Source organism: Pongo abelii, chromosome 19, assembly GCF_028885655.2.
Source record: "Pongo abelii isolate AG06213 chromosome 19, NHGRI_mPonAbe1-v2.0_pri, whole genome shotgun sequence".
In the NCBI taxonomy this organism is placed as follows: domain Eukaryota; kingdom Metazoa; phylum Chordata; class Mammalia; order Primates; family Hominidae; genus Pongo; species Pongo abelii.
The window spans coordinates 36406802-36423398 of NC_072004.2; positions in this window are offsets into that span (position 1 = coordinate 36406802).

The following is a 16597-nucleotide window of genomic DNA, read 5'->3' on the forward strand; positions in this document are numbered from 1 at the left end:
ACACTCTTTTTATAGAATGTGCAAGTGGATATTTGGACCGCTTGTAGGAATTCGTTGGAAACGGGACACCCTCACACAAAAACAAGTCAGAAGCGTTCTCACAAGCTTCTGTGTGATGTGAGCATTCAGCTCACAGTGCTGAACCTTTCTTTTGATAGAGCAATTTTGAAACACTCTTTTTCTGGAATCGGCAAGTGGACATTTGAGCGCTTTGAGGCCTGCGGTGGAAAGGAAATATCTTCACATCAAAACTAGACAGAAGCATTCTCTGAATCTTCTTTGTGGTGTGTGCATTCAACTCACAGAGTTGAACACTCCTCTTAACAGAGACATTTTGAAACACTCTTTTTGTAGGATCTGCAAGTGGAAATTTGGACCGCTTCCAAGAATTCATTGGAAAGGGACAAACTCACACGAAAACTAGACAAAAGCATTCTCACAAACTTCTCTGTGAGAAGTGAATTCAACCCACATAGTTTAACGTTTCTTTCCATGGAGCAGTTTGGAAACACACATTGTGCAGTATATGCAAGGGGTCATTCGGAAAGCTATGAGGCCTGTGTTTCAAAAGTCTATATCTTCACATATAACCTAGAAAGAAGCATTCTCAGAAACCACATTGTGTTGGTTGCCTTCAACTCACAGAGGGGAATATTCCTTTTGTTAGAGCAGCCATGAAACACTGTTTCTGTATAATCTGCAATTGGATATTTGCAGATCTCTGAGGCCTCTGGTGGGAAGGAAAATTTCTTCTCAAAACACCTATAGAGAAACATTCTCAGAAACCACTTTGTGATATGTGCATTCAACTCACAGAGTTGAACATTCCTTTTGTTAGAGCAGTTTCGAAGGACTCTTTTTGTAGAATCTGCATGTGGATATTTGGACCACTTATAGGAATTTGCTGGAAACGGGATATCCTCACACAAAAACGAGACAGAAGCATTCTCACAAACTCCCTTGTGATGTGTGCTCTCAACTCAGAGATGTGAAACTGACTATTGATAGAGCAGTTTGGAAACACTCTTTTTCTAAGATCTGCAAGTGGACATTTGGAGCGCTTTGAGGCCTGTGCTGGAAAGGAAATATCTTCACATCAAAACTAGCCAGAAGCATTCTCTGAAACTTCTTTGTGGTGTGTGCATTCAACTCACAGAGTTCAACACTCCTTTTAACAGAGACATTTTGAAACCCTCTTTTTGTGGAATCTGCAAGAGGAAATTTGGACCGCTTGTAGGAATTCGTTGGAAACGGGACAAACTCACACGAAAACGAGACAGAAGCATTCTCCCAAACTTCTCCGTGAGAAGTGAATTCAACCCACAGAGTTTAACGTTTCTTTTCATGGAGCAGTTTGGAAACACACTTTGTGCAGTATATGCAAGGGGTCATTGGGAAAGCTATGAGGCCTGTGTTCCAAAAGTCTATATCTTCACATATAACCTAGAAAGAAGCATTCTCAGAAACTACATTGTGTTGGTTGCATTCAACTCACAGAGGGGAATATTCCTTTTGTTAGAGCAGTCCTGAAACACTGTTTTTTTATAATCTACAATTGGATATTTGCAGACCTCTCAGACCTGTGGTAGGAAGGGAAATTTCTTCTCAAAACACCTATAGAGAAACATTCTCAGAAACCATTTTGTGATATGTGCATTCAACTCACAGAGTTGAACATTCCTTTTGTTGGAGCAGTTTTGAAACACTCTTTTTGTAGAATCTGCATGTGGATATTTGGACCACTTATAGGCACTTGCTGGAAACGGGATATCCTCACACAAAAGCGAGACAGAAGCATTCTCACAAACTCCTTTCTGATGTGTGCTCTCAACTCAGAGATGTGAACCTGACTTTTCATAGAGAAGTTTGGAAACACTCTTTTTCTAGGATCTGCAAGTGGACATTTGGAGCCCTTTGAGGCCTGTGCTGGAAAGGCAATATCTTCACGTAACAAGTAGACAGAAACATTCTCTGAAACTTCTTGTTTAGTGTGCATTCAACTCACAGAGTTGAACATTCCTTTTGACAGAGAAATTTTGAAACACTCTTTTTATAGAATGCGCAAGGGGATATTTGGACCACTTATAGGAATTTGCTGGAAACGGGATGTCCTCACACCAAAACGAGACAGAAGCATTCTCACAAACTACTTTGTGATGTGTGCTCTCAACTCAGAGATGTGAACCTGACTATTGATAGAGCAGTTTGGAAACACTCTTTTTCTAGGATCTGCAAGTGGACATTTGGAGCGCTTTCAGGCATGTGCTGGAAAGGAAATATCTTCACATAACAAGTAGACAGAAGCATTCTCTGAAACTTCTTTGTGGTGTGTGCATTCAACTCCCAGAGTTGAACATTCCTCTTGACAGAGAAGTTTTGAAACACTCTTTTTATAGAATGTGCAAGTGGATATTTGGACCGCTTCTAGGAATTCGTTGGAAACGGGACACCCTCACACAAAAACAAGACAGAAGCGTTCTCACAAGCTTCTGTGTGATGTGAGCATTCAGCTCACAGTGCTGAACCTTTCTTTTGATAGAGCAATTTTGAAACACTCTTTTTCTGGAATCGGCAAGTGGACATTTGAGCGCTTTGAGGCCTGCGGTGGAAAGGAAATATCCTCACATCAAAACTAGACAGAAGCATTCTCTGAATCTTCTTTGTGGTGTGTGCATTCAACTCACAGAGTTGAACACTCCTCTTAACAGAGACATTTTGAAACACTCTTTTTGTAGGATCTGCAAGTGTAAATTTGGACCGCTTCCAAGAATTCATTGGAAAGGGACAAACTCACACGAAAACTAGACAAAAGCATTCTCACAAACTTCTCTGTGAGAAGTGAATTCAACCCACATAGTTTAACGTTTCTTTCCATGGAGCAGTTTGGAAACACACATTCTGCAGTATATGCAAGGGGTCATTCGGAAAGCTATGAGGCCTGTGTTCCAAAAGTCTATATCTTCACATATAACCTAGAAAGAAGCATTCTCAGAAACCACATTGTGTTGGTTGCCTTCAACTCACAGAGGGGAATATTCCTTTTGTTAGAGAAGCCATGAAACACTGTTTCTGTATAATCTGCAATTGGATATTTGCAGATCTCTGAGGCCTCTGGTGGGAAGGAAAATTTCTTCTCAAAACACCTATAGAGAAACATTCTCAGAAACCAATTTGTGATATGTGCATTCAACTCACAGAGTTGAACATTCCTTTTGTTAGAGCAGTTTTGAAGGACTCTTTTTGTAGAATCTGCATGTGGATATTTGGACCACTTATAGGAATTTGCTGGAAACGGGATATCCTCACACAAAAACGAGACAGAAGCATTCCCACAAACTCCCTTGTGATGTGTGCTCTCAACTCAGAGATGTGAAACTGACTATTGATAGAGCAGTTTGGAAACACACTTTTTCTAAGATCTGCAAGTGGACATTTGGAGCGCTTTGAGGCCTGCGCTGGAAAGGAAATATCTTCACATCAAAACTAGCCAGAAGCATTCTCTGAAACTTCTTTGTGGTGTGTGCATTCAACTCACAGAGTTCAACACTCCTTTTAACAGAGACATTTTGAAACTCTCTTTTTGTGGAATCTGCAAGAGGAAATTTGGACCGCTTGTAGGAATTCGCTGGAAACGGGACAAACTCACACGAAAACGAGACAGAAGCATTCTCCCAAACTTCTCCGTGAGAAGTGAATTCAACCCACAGAGTTTAACGTTTCTTTTCATGGAGCAGTTTGGAAACACACTTTGTGCAGTATATGCAAGGGGTCATTGGGAAAGCTATGAGGCCTGTGTTCCAAAAGTCTATATCTTCACATATAACCTAGAAAGAAGCATTTTCAGAAACTACATTGTGTTGGTTGTATTCAACTCACAGAGGGGAATATTCCTTTTGTTAGAGCGGTCCTGAAACACGGTTTTTTTATAATCTACAATTGGATATTTGCAGACCTCTCAGGCCTGTGGTGGGAAGGGAAATTTCTTCTCAAAACACCTATAGAGAAACATTCTCAGAAACCATTTTGTGATATGTGCATTCAACTCACAGAGTTGAACATTCCTTTTGTTGGAGCAGTTTTGAAACACTCTTTTTGTAGAATCTGCATGTGGATATTTGGACCACTTATAAGAATTTGCTGGAAACGGGATATCCTCACACAGAAGCGAGACAGAAGCATTCTCACAAACTCCTTTCTGATGTGTGCTCTCGACTCAGAGATGTGAACCTGACTTTGCATAGAGCAGTTTGGAAACACTCTTTTTCTACGATCTGCAAGTGGACATTTGGAGCCCTTTGAGGCCTGTGCTGGAAAGGCAATATCTTCACGTAACAAGTAGACAGAAACATTCTCTGAAACTTCTTGTTTTGTGTGCATTCAACTCACAGAGTTGAACATTCCTTTTGACAGAGAAATTTTGAAACACTCTTTTTATCGAATGCGCAAGTGAATATTTGGACCGCTTCTAGGAATGCGTTGGAAACGGGACACCCTCACACCAAAACAAGACAGAAGCGTTCTCACAGGCTTCTGTGTGATGTGAGCATTCAGCTCACAGAGCTGAACCTTTCTTTTGTTAGAGCAATTTTGAAACACTCTTTTTCTAGAATCGGCAAGTGGACATTTGGAGGGCTTTGAGGCCTGTGGTGGAAAGGAAATATCTTCACATCAAAACTAGACAGAAGCATTCTCTGAATCTTCTTTGTGCTGTGTGCATTCAACTCAAAGAGTTGAACACTCCTTTTAAGAGAGACATTTTGAAACACTCTTTTTGTAGAATCTGTAAGGGGAAATTTGCACCGCTTGTAGGAATTCGTTGGAAACGGGACAAACTCACACCAAAACTAGACAGAAGCATTCTCACAAACTTCTCTGTGAGAAGTGAATTCAACCCACAGAGTTTAACGTTTCTTTTCATGGAGCAGTTTGGAAACACACTTTTTGCAGTATATGCAAGTGGTCATTCGGAATGCTATGAGGCCTGTGTTTGAAAAGGCAATATCTTCACATATAACCTAGAAAGAATCATTATCAGAAACTACTTTTTGTTGGTTGCATTCAACTCACACAGGGGAATATTCCTTTTGTTAGAGCAGCCATGAAACACTGTTTTTTTATAATCTGCAATTGGACATTTGGAGAGCTCTGAGGCCTCAGGTGGGAAGGGAAATTTCTTCACAAAACACCTTGAGAGAAGCATTCTCAGAAACCGCTTTGTGATGTGTGCATTCAACACACAGTGTTGAACATTCCTTTGCTTAGAGCAGTTTTGAAACACTCTTTTTGTAGAATCTGCATGTGGATATTTGGACCACTTATAGGCACTTGCTGGAAACGGGATATCCTCGCACAAAAGCGAGACAGAAGCATTCTCACAAACTCCTTTCTGATGTGTGCTCTCAACTCAGAGATGTGAACCTGACTTTTCATAGAGCAGTTTGGAAACACTGCTTTTCTAGGATCTGCAAGTGGACATTTGGAGCCCTTTGAGGCCTGTGCTGGAAAGGCAATATCTTCACATAACAAGTAGACAGAAACATTCTCTGTAACTTCTTGTTTTGTGTGCATTCAACTCACAGAGTTGAACATTCCTTTTGACAGAGAAATTTTGAAACACTCTTTTTATAGAATGCGCAAGGGGATCTTTGTACCACTTATAGGAATTTGCTGGAAACGGGATGTTCTCACACCAAAACGAGATAGAAGCATTCTCACAAACTACTATGTGATGTGTGCTCTCAACTCAGAGATGTGAACCTGACTATTGATAGAGCAGTTTGGAAACACTCTTTTTCTAGGATCTGCAAGTGGACATTTGGAGCGCTTTCAGGCCTGTGCTGGAAAGGAAATATCTTCACATAACAAGTAGACAGAAGCATTCTCTGAAACTTCTTTGTGGTGTGTGCATTCAACTCACGGAGTTCAACACTCCTGTTAACAGAGACATTTTGAAACTCTCTTTTTGTGGAATCTGCAAGAGGAAATTTGGACCGCTTGTAGGAATTCGCTGGAAACGGGACCAACTCACACGAAAACGAGACAGAAGCATTCTCCCAAACTTCTCCGTGAGAAGTGAATTCAACCCACAGAGTTTAACGTTTCTTTTCATGGTGCAGTTTGGAAACACACTTTGTGCAGTATATGCAAGGGGTCATTGGGAAAGCTATGAGGCCTGTGTTCCAAAAGTCTATATCTTCACATATAACCTAGAAAGAAGCATTTTCAGAAACTACATTGTGTTGGTTGCATTCAACTCACAGAGGGGAATATTCCTTTTTTTAGAGCAGTCCTGAAACACTGTTTTTTTATAATCTACAATTGGATATTTGCAGACCTCTCAGGCCTGTGGTGGGAAGGGAAATTTCTTCTCAAAACACCTATAGAGAAACATTCTCAGAAACCATTTTGTGATATGTGCATTCAACTCACAGAGTTGAACATTCCTTTTGTTGGAGCAGTTTTGAAACACTCTTTTTGTAGAATCTGCATGTGGATATTTGGACCACTTATAGGAATTTGCTGGAAACGGGATATCCTCACACAAAAGCGAGACAGAAGCATTCTCACAAACTCCTTTCTGATGTGTGCTCTCGACTCAGAGATGTGAACCTGACTTTGCATAGAGCAGTTTGGAAACACTCTTTTTCTAGGATCTGCAAGTGGACATTTGGAGCCCTTTGAGGCCTGTGCTGGAAAGGCAATATCTTCACGTAACAAGTAGACAGAAACATTCTCTGAAAGTTCTTGTTTTGTGTGCATTCAACTCACAGAGTTGAACATTCCTTTTGACAGAGAAATTTTGAAACACTCTTTTTATCGAATGCGCAAGTGGATATTTGGACCGCTTCTAGGAATTCTTTGGAAACGGGACACCCTCACACCAAAACAAGACAGAAGCGTTCTCACAGGCTTCTGTGTGATGTGAGCATTCAGCTCACAGAGCTGAACCTTTCTTTTGTTAGAGCAATTTTGAAACACTCTTTTTCTAGAATCGGCAAGTGGACATTTGGAGGGCTTTGAGGCCTGTGGTGGAAAGGAAATATCTTCACATCAAAACTAGACAGAAGCATTCTCTGAATCTTCTTTGTGCTGTGTGCATTCAACTCAAAGAGTTGAACACTCCTTTGAAGAGAGACATTTTGAAACACTCTTTTTGTAGAATCTGTAAGGGGAAATTTGCACCGCTTGTAGGAATTCGTTGGAAACGGGCAAACTCACACCAAAACTAGACAGAAGCATTCTCACAAACTTCTCTGTGAGAAGTGAATTCAACCCACAGAGTTTAACGTTTCTTTTCATGGAGCAGTTTGGAAACACACTTTTTGCAGTATATGCAAGTGGTCATTCGGAATGCTATGAGGCCTGTGTTTGAAAAGGCAATATCTTCACATATAACCTAGAAAGAATCATTATCAGAAACTACTTTTTGTTGGTTGCATTCAACTCACACAGGGGAATATTCCTTTTGTTAGAGCAGCCATGAAACACTGTTTTTTTATAATCTGCAATTGGACATTTGGAGAGCTCTGAGGCCTCAGGTGGGAAGGGAAATTTCTTCACAAAACACCTTGAGAGAAGCATTCTCAGAAACCGCTTTGTGATGTGTGCATTCAACTCACAGTGTTGAACATTCCTTTGCTTAGAGCAGTTTTGAAACACTCTTTTTGTAGAATCTGCATGTGGATATTTGGACCACTTATAGGCACTTGCTGGAAACGGGATATCCTCACACAAAAGGGAGACAGAAGCATTCTCACAAACTCCTTTCTGATGTGTGCTCTCAACTCAGAGATGTGTACCTGACTTTTCATAGAGCAGTTTGGAAACACTCTTTTTCTAGGATCTGCAAGTGGACATTTGGAGCCCTTTGAGGCCTGTGCTGGAAAGGCAATATCTTCACATAACAAGTAGACAGAAACATTCTCTGAAAGTTCTTGTTTTGTGTGCATTCAACTCACAGAGTTGAACATTCCTTTTGACAGAGAAATTTTGAAACACTCTTTTTATAGAATGCGCAAGGGGATATTTGGACCACTTATAGGAATTTGCTGGAAACGGGATGTCCTCACACCAAAACGAGACAGAAGCATTCTCACAAACTACTTTGTGATGTGTGCTCTCAACTCAGAGATGTGAACCTGACTATTGATAGAGCAGTTTGGAAACACTCTTTTTCTAGGATCTGCAAGTGGACATTTGGAGCGCTTTCAGGCCTGTGCTGGAAAGGAAATATCTTCACATAACAAGTAGACAGAAGCATTCTCTGAAACTTCTTTGTGGTGTGTGCATTCAACTCCCAGAGTTGAATATTCCTCTTGACAGAGAAGTTTTGAAACACTCTTTTTATAGAATGTGCAAGTGGATATTTGGACCGCTTCTAGGAATTCGTTGGAAACGGGACAACCTCACACAAAAACAAGACAGAAGCGTTCTCACAAGCTTCTGTGTGATGTGAGCATTCAGCTCACAGTGCTGAACCTTTCTTTTGATAGAGCAATTTTGAAACACTCTTTTTCTGGAATCGGCAAGTGGACATTTGAGCGCTTTGAGGCCTGCGGTGGAAAGGAAATATCTTCACATCAAAACTAGACAGAAGCATTCTCTGAATCTTCTTTGTGGTGTGTGCATTCAACTCACAGAGTTGAACACTCCTCTTAACAGAGACATTTTGAAACACTCTTTTTGTAGGATCTGCAAGTGGAAATTTGGACCGCTTCCAAGAATTCATTGGAAAGGGACAAACTCACACGAAAACTAGACAAAAGCATTCTCACAAACTTCTCTGTGAGAAGTGAATTCAACCCACATAGTTTAACGTTTCTTTCCATGGAGCAGTTTGGAAACACACATTGTGCAGTATATGCAAGGGGTCATTCGGAAAGCTATGAGGCCTGTGTTCCAAAAGTCTATATCTTCACATATAACCTAGAAAGAAGCATTCTCAGAAACCACATTGTGTTGGTTGCCTTCAACTCACAGAGGGGAATATTCCTTTTGTTAGAGCAGCCATGAAACACTGTTTCTGTATAATCTGCAATTGGATATTTGCAGATCTCTGAGGCCTCTGGTGGGAAGGAAAATTTCTTCTCAAAACACCTATAGAGAAACATTCTCAGAAACCACTTTGTGATATGTGCATTCAACTCACAGAGTTGAACATTCCTTTTGTTAGAGCAGTTTTGAAGGACTCTTTTTGTAGAATCTGCATGTGGATATTTGGACCACTTATAGGAATTTGCTGGAAACGGGATATCCTCACACAAAAACGAGACAGAAGCATTCTCACAAACTCCCTTGTGATGTGTGCTCTCAACTCAGAGATGTGAAACTGACTATTGATAGAGCAGTTTGGAAACACTCTTTTTCTAAGATCTGCAAGTGGACATTTGGAGCGCTTTGAGGCCTGCGCTGGAAAGGAAATATCTTCACATCAAAACTAGCCAGAAGCATTCTCTGAAACTTCTTTGTGGTGTGTGCATTCAACTCACAGAGTTCAACACTCCTTTTAACAGAGACATTTTGAAACTCTCCTTTGTGGAATCGGCAAGAGGAAATTTGGACCGCTTGTAGGAATTCGCTGGAAACGGGACAAACTCACACGAAAACGAGACAGAAGCATTCTCCCAAACTTCTCCGTGAGAAGTGAATTCAACCCACAGAGTTTAACGTTTCTTTTCATGGAGCAGTTTGGAAACACACTTTGTGCAGTATATGCAAGGGGTCATTGGGAAAGCTATGAGGCCTGTGTTCCAAAAGTCTATATCTTCACATATAACCTAGAAAGAAGCATTCTCAGAAACTACATTGTGTTGGTTGCATTCAACTAACAGAGGGGAATATTCCTTTTGTTAGAGCAGTCCTGAAACACTGTTTTTTTATAATCTACAATTGGATATTTGCAGACCTCTCAGGCCTGTGGTGGGAAGGGAAATTTCTTCTCAAAACACCTATAGAGAAACATTCTCAGAAACCATTTTGTGATATGTGCATTCAACTCACAGAGTTGAACATTCCTTTTGTTGGAGCAGTTTTGAAACACTCTTTTTGTAGAATCTGCATGTGGATATTTGGACCACTTATAGGCACTTGCTGGAAACGGGATATCCTCACACAAAAGCGAGACAGAAGCATTCTCACAAACTCCTTTCTGATGTGTGCTCTCAACTCAGAGATGTGAACCTGACTTTTCATAGAGCAGTTTGGAAACACTCTTTTTCTAGGATCTGCAAGTGGACATTTGGAGCCCTTTGAGGCCTGTGCTGGAAAGGCAATATCTTCACGTAACAAGTAGACAGAAACATTATCTGAAACTTCTTGTTTTGTGTGCATTCAACTCACAGAGTTGAACATTCCTTTTGACTGAGAAATTTTGAAACACTGTTTTTATAGAATGCGCAAGGGGATATTTGGACCACTTATAGGAATTTGCTGGAAACGGGATGTCCTCACACCAAAACGAGACAGAAGCATTCTCACAAACTACTTTGTGATGTGTGCTCTCAACTCAGAGATGTGAACCTGACTATTGATAGAGCAGTTTGGAAACACTCTTTTTCTAGGATCTGCAAGTGGACATTTGGAGCGCTTTCAGGCCTGTGCTGGAAAGGAAATATCTTCACATAACAAGTAGACAGAAGCATTCTCTGAAACTTCTTTGTGGTGTGTGCATTCAACTCCCAGAGTTGAACATTCCTCTTGACAGAGAAGTTTTGAAACACTCTTTTTATAGAATGTGCAAGTGGATATTTGGACCGCTTGTAGGAATTCGTTGGAAACGGGACACCCTCACACAAAAACAAGTCAGAAGCGTTCTCACAAGCTTCTGTGTGATGTGAGCATTCAGCTCACAGTGCTGAACCTTTCTTTTGATAGAGCAATTTTGAAACACTCTTTTTCTGGAATCGGCAAGTGGACATTTGAGCGCTTTGAGGCCTGCGGTGGAAAGGAAATATCTTCACATCAAAACTAGACAGAAGCATTCTCTGAATCTTCTTTGTGGTGTGTGCATTCAACTCACAGAGTTGAACACTCCTCTTAACAGAGACATTTTGAAACACTCTTTTTGTAGGATCTGCAAGTGGAAATTTGGACCGCTTCCAAGAATTCATTGGAAAGGGACAAACTCACACGAAAACTAGACAAAAGCATTCTCACAAACTTCTCTGTGAGAAGTGAATTCAACCCACATAGTTTAACGTTTCTTTCCATGGAGCAGTTTGGAAACACACATTGTGCAGTATATGCAAGGGGTCATTCGGAAAGCTATGAGGCCTGTGTTTCAAAAGTCTATATCTTCACATATAACCTAGAAAGAAGCATTCTCAGAAACCACATTGTGTTGGTTGCCTTCAACTCACAGAGGGGAATATTCCTTTTGTTAGAGCAGCCATGAAACACTGTTTCTGTATAATCTGCAATTGGATATTTGCAGATCTCTGAGGCCTCTGGTGGGAAGGAAAATTTCTTCTCAAAACACCTATAGAGAAACATTCTCAGAAACCACTTTGTGATATGTGCATTCAACTCACAGAGTTGAACATTCCTTTTGTTAGAGCAGTTTCGAAGGACTCTTTTTGTAGAATCTGCATGTGGATATTTGGACCACTTATAGGAATTTGCTGGAAACGGGATATCCTCACACAAAAACGAGACAGAAGCATTCTCACAAACTCCCTTGTGATGTGTGCTCTCAACTCAGAGATGTGAAACTGACTATTGATAGAGCAGTTTGGAAACACTCTTTTTCTAAGATCTGCAAGTGGACATTTGGAGCGCTTTGAGGCCTGTGCTGGAAAGGAAATATCTTCACATCAAAACTAGCCAGAAGCATTCTCTGAAACTTCTTTGTGGTGTGTGCATTCAACTCACAGAGTTCAACACTCCTTTTAACAGAGACATTTTGAAACCCTCTTTTTGTGGAATCTGCAAGAGGAAATTTGGACCGCTTGTAGGAATTCGTTGGAAACGGGACAAACTCACACGAAAACGAGACAGAAGCATTCTCCCAAACTTCTCCGTGAGAAGTGAATTCAACCCACAGAGTTTAACGTTTCTTTTCATGGAGCAGTTTGGAAACACACTTTGTGCAGTATATGCAAGGGGTCATTGGGAAAGCTATGAGGCCTGTGTTCCAAAAGTCTATATCTTCACATATAACCTAGAAAGAAGCATTCTCAGAAACTACATTGTGTTGGTTGCATTCAACTCACAGAGGGGAATATTCCTTTTGTTAGAGCAGTCCTGAAACACTGTTTTTTTATAATCTACAATTGGATATTTGCAGACCTCTCAGACCTGTGGTAGGAAGGGAAATTTCTTCTCAAAACACCTATAGAGAAACATTCTCAGAAACCATTTTGTGATATGTGCATTCAACTCACAGAGTTGAACATTCCTTTTGTTGGAGCAGTTTTGAAACACTCTTTTTGTAGAATCTGCATGTGGATATTTGGACCACTTATAGGCACTTGCTGGAAACGGGATATCCTCACACAAAAGCGAGACAGAAGCATTCTCACAAACTCCTTTCTGATGTGTGCTCTCAACTCAGAGATGTGAACCTGACTTTTCATAGAGAAGTTTGGAAACACTCTTTTTCTAGGATCTGCAAGTGGACATTTGGAGCCCTTTGAGGCCTGTGCTGGAAAGGCAATATCTTCACGTAACAAGTAGACAGAAACATTCTCTGAAACTTCTTGTTTAGTGTGCATTCAACTCACAGAGTTGAACATTCCTTTTGACAGAGAAATTTTGAAACACTCTTTTTATAGAATGCGCAAGGGGATATTTGGACCACTTATAGGAATTTGCTGGAAACGGGATGTCCTCACACCAAAACGAGACAGAAGCATTCTCACAAACTACTTTGTGATGTGTGCTCTCAACTCAGAGATGTGAACCTGACTATTGATAGAGCAGTTTGGAAACACTCTTTTTCTAGGATCTGCAAGTGGACATTTGGAGCGCTTTCAGGCATGTGCTGGAAAGGAAATATCTTCACATAACAAGTAGACAGAAGCATTCTCTGAAACTTCTTTGTGGTGTGTGCATTCAACTCCCAGAGTTGAACATTCCTCTTGACAGAGAAGTTTTGAAACACTCTTTTTATAGAATGTGCAAGTGGATATTTGGACCGCTTCTAGGAATTCGTTGGAAACGGGACACCCTCACACAAAAACAAGACAGAAGCGTTCTCACAAGCTTCTGTGTGATGTGAGCATTCAGCTCACAGTGCTGAACCTTTCTTTTGATAGAGCAATTTTGAAACACTCTTTTTCTGGAATCGGCAAGTGGACATTTGAGCGCTTTGAGGCCTGCGGTGGAAAGGAAATATCCTCACATCAAAACTAGACAGAAGCATTCTCTGAATCTTCTTTGTGGTGTGTGCATTCAACTCACAGAGTTGAACACTCCTCTTAACAGAGACATTTTGAAACACTCTTTTTGTAGGATCTGCAAGTGTAAATTTGGACCGCTTCCAAGAATTCATTGGAAAGGGACAAACTCACACGAAAACTAGACAAAAGCATTCTCACAAACTTCTCTGTGAGAAGTGAATTCAACCCACATAGTTTAACGTTTCTTTCCATGGAGCAGTTTGGAAACACACATTCTGCAGTATATGCAAGGGGTCATTCGGAAAGCTATGAGGCCTGTGTTCCAAAAGTCTATATCTTCACATATAACCTAGAAAGAAGCATTCTCAGAAACCACATTGTGTTGGTTGCCTTCAACTCACAGAGGGGAATATTCCTTTTGTTAGAGAAGCCATGAAACACTGTTTCTGTATAATCTGCAATTGGATATTTGCAGATCTCTGAGGCCTCTGGTGGGAAGGAAAATTTCTTCTCAAAACACCTATAGAGAAACATTCTCAGAAACCAATTTGTGATATGTGCATTCAACTCACAGAGTTGAACATTCCTTTTGTTAGAGCAGTTTTGAAGGACTCTTTTTGTAGAATCTGCATGTGGATATTTGGACCACTTATAGGAATTTGCTGGAAACGGGATATCCTCACACAAAAACGAGACAGAAGCATTCCCACAAACTCCCTTGTGATGTGTGCTCTCAACTCAGAGATGTGAAACTGACTATTGATAGAGCAGTTTGGAAACACACTTTTTCTAAGATCTGCAAGTGGACATTTGGAGCGCTTTGAGGCCTGCGCTGGAAAGGAAATATCTTCACATCAAAACTAGCCAGAAGCATTCTCTGAAACTTCTTTGTGGTGTGTGCATTCAACTCACAGAGTTCAACACTCCTTTTAACAGAGACATTTTGAAACTCTCTTTTTGTGGAATCTGCAAGAGGAAATTTGGACCGCTTGTAGGAATTCGCTGGAAACGGGACAAACTCACACGAAAACGAGACAGAAGCATTCTCCCAAACTTCTCCGTGAGAAGTGAATTCAACCCACAGAGTTTAACGTTTCTTTTCATGGAGCAGTTTGGAAACACACTTTGTGCAGTATATGCAAGGGGTCATTGGGAAAGCTATGAGGCCTGTGTTCCAAAAGTCTATATCTTCACATATAACCTAGAAAGAAGCATTTTCAGAAACTACATTGTGTTGGTTGTATTCAACTCACAGAGGGGAATATTCCTTTTGTTAGAGCGGTCCTGAAACACGGTTTTTTTATAATCTACAATTGGATATTTGCAGACCTCTCAGGCCTGTGGTGGGAAGGGAAATTTCTTCTCAAAACACCTATAGAGAAACATTCTCAGAAACCATTTTGTGATATGTGCATTCAACTCACAGAGTTGAACATTCCTTTTGTTGGAGCAGTTTTGAAACACTCTTTTTGTAGAATCTGCATGTGGATATTTGGACCACTTATAAGAATTTGCTGGAAACGGGATATCCTCACACAGAAGCGAGACAGAAGCATTCTCACAAACTCCTTTCTGATGTGTGCTCTCGACTCAGAGATGTGAACCTGACTTTGCATAGAGCAGTTTGGAAACACTCTTTTTCTACGATCTGCAAGTGGACATTTGGAGCCCTTTGAGGCCTGTGCTGGAAAGGCAATATCTTCACGTAACAAGTAGACAGAAACATTCTCTGAAACTTCTTGTTTTGTGTGCATTCAACTCACAGAGTTGAACATTCCTTTTGACAGAGAAATTTTGAAACACTCTTTTTATCGAATGCGCAAGTGAATATTTGGACCGCTTCTAGGAATGCGTTGGAAACGGGACACCCTCACACCAAAACAAGACAGAAGCGTTCTCACAGGCTTCTGTGTGATGTGAGCATTCAGCTCACAGAGCTGAACCTTTCTTTTGTTAGAGCAATTTTGAAACACTCTTTTTCTAGAATCGGCAAGTGGACATTTGGAGGGCTTTGAGGCCTGTGGTGGAAAGGAAATATCTTCACATCAAAACTAGACAGAAGCATTCTCTGAATCTTCTTTGTGCTGTGTGCATTCAACTCAAAGAGTTGAACACTCCTTTTAAGAGAGACATTTTGAAACACTCTTTTTGTAGAATCTGTAAGGGGAAATTTGCACCGCTTGTAGGAATTCGTTGGAAACGGGACAAACTCACACCAAAACTAGACAGAAGCATTCTCACAAACTTCTCTGTGAGAAGTGAATTCAACCCACAGAGTTTAACGTTTCTTTTCATGGAGCAGTTTGGAAACACACTTTTTGCAGTATATGCAAGTGGTCATTCGGAATGCTATGAGGCCTGTGTTTGAAAAGGCAATATCTTCACATATAACCTAGAAAGAATCATTATCAGAAACTACTTTTTGTTGGTTGCATTCAACTCACACAGGGGAATATTCCTTTTGTTAGAGCAGCCATGAAACACTGTTTTTTTATAATCTGCAATTGGACATTTGGAGAGCTCTGAGGCCTCAGGTGGGAAGGGAAATTTCTTCACAAAACACCTTGAGAGAAACATTCTCAGAAACCGCTTTGTGATGTGTGCATTCAACACACAGTGTTGAACATTCCTTTGCTTAGAGCAGTTTTGAAACACTCTTTTTGTAGAATCTGCATGTGGATATTTGGACCACTTATAGGCACTTGCTGGAAACGGGATATCCTCGCACAAAAGCGAGACAGAAGCATTCTCACAAACTCCTTTCTGATGTGTGCTCTCAACTCAGAGATGTGAACCTGACTTTTCATAGAGCAGTTTGGAAACACTGCTTTTCTAGGATCTGCAAGTGGACATTTGGAGCCCTTTGAGGCCTGTGCTGGAAAGGCAATATCTTCACATAACAAGTAGACAGAAACATTCTCTGTAACTTCTTGTTTTGTGTGCATTCAACTCACAGAGTTGAACATTCCTTTTGACAGAGAAATTTTGAAACACTCTTTTTATAGAATGCGCAAGGGGATCTTTGTACCACTTATAGGAATTTGCTGGAAACGGGATGTCCTCACACCAAAACGAGATAGAAGCATTCTCACAAACTACTATGTGATGTGTGCTCTCAACTCAGAGATGTGAACCTGACTATTGATAGAGCAGTTTGGAAACACTCTTTTTCTAGGATCTGCAAGTGGACATTTGGAGCGCTTTCAGGCCTGTGCTGGAAAGGAAATATCTTCACATAACAAGTAGACAGAAGCATTCTC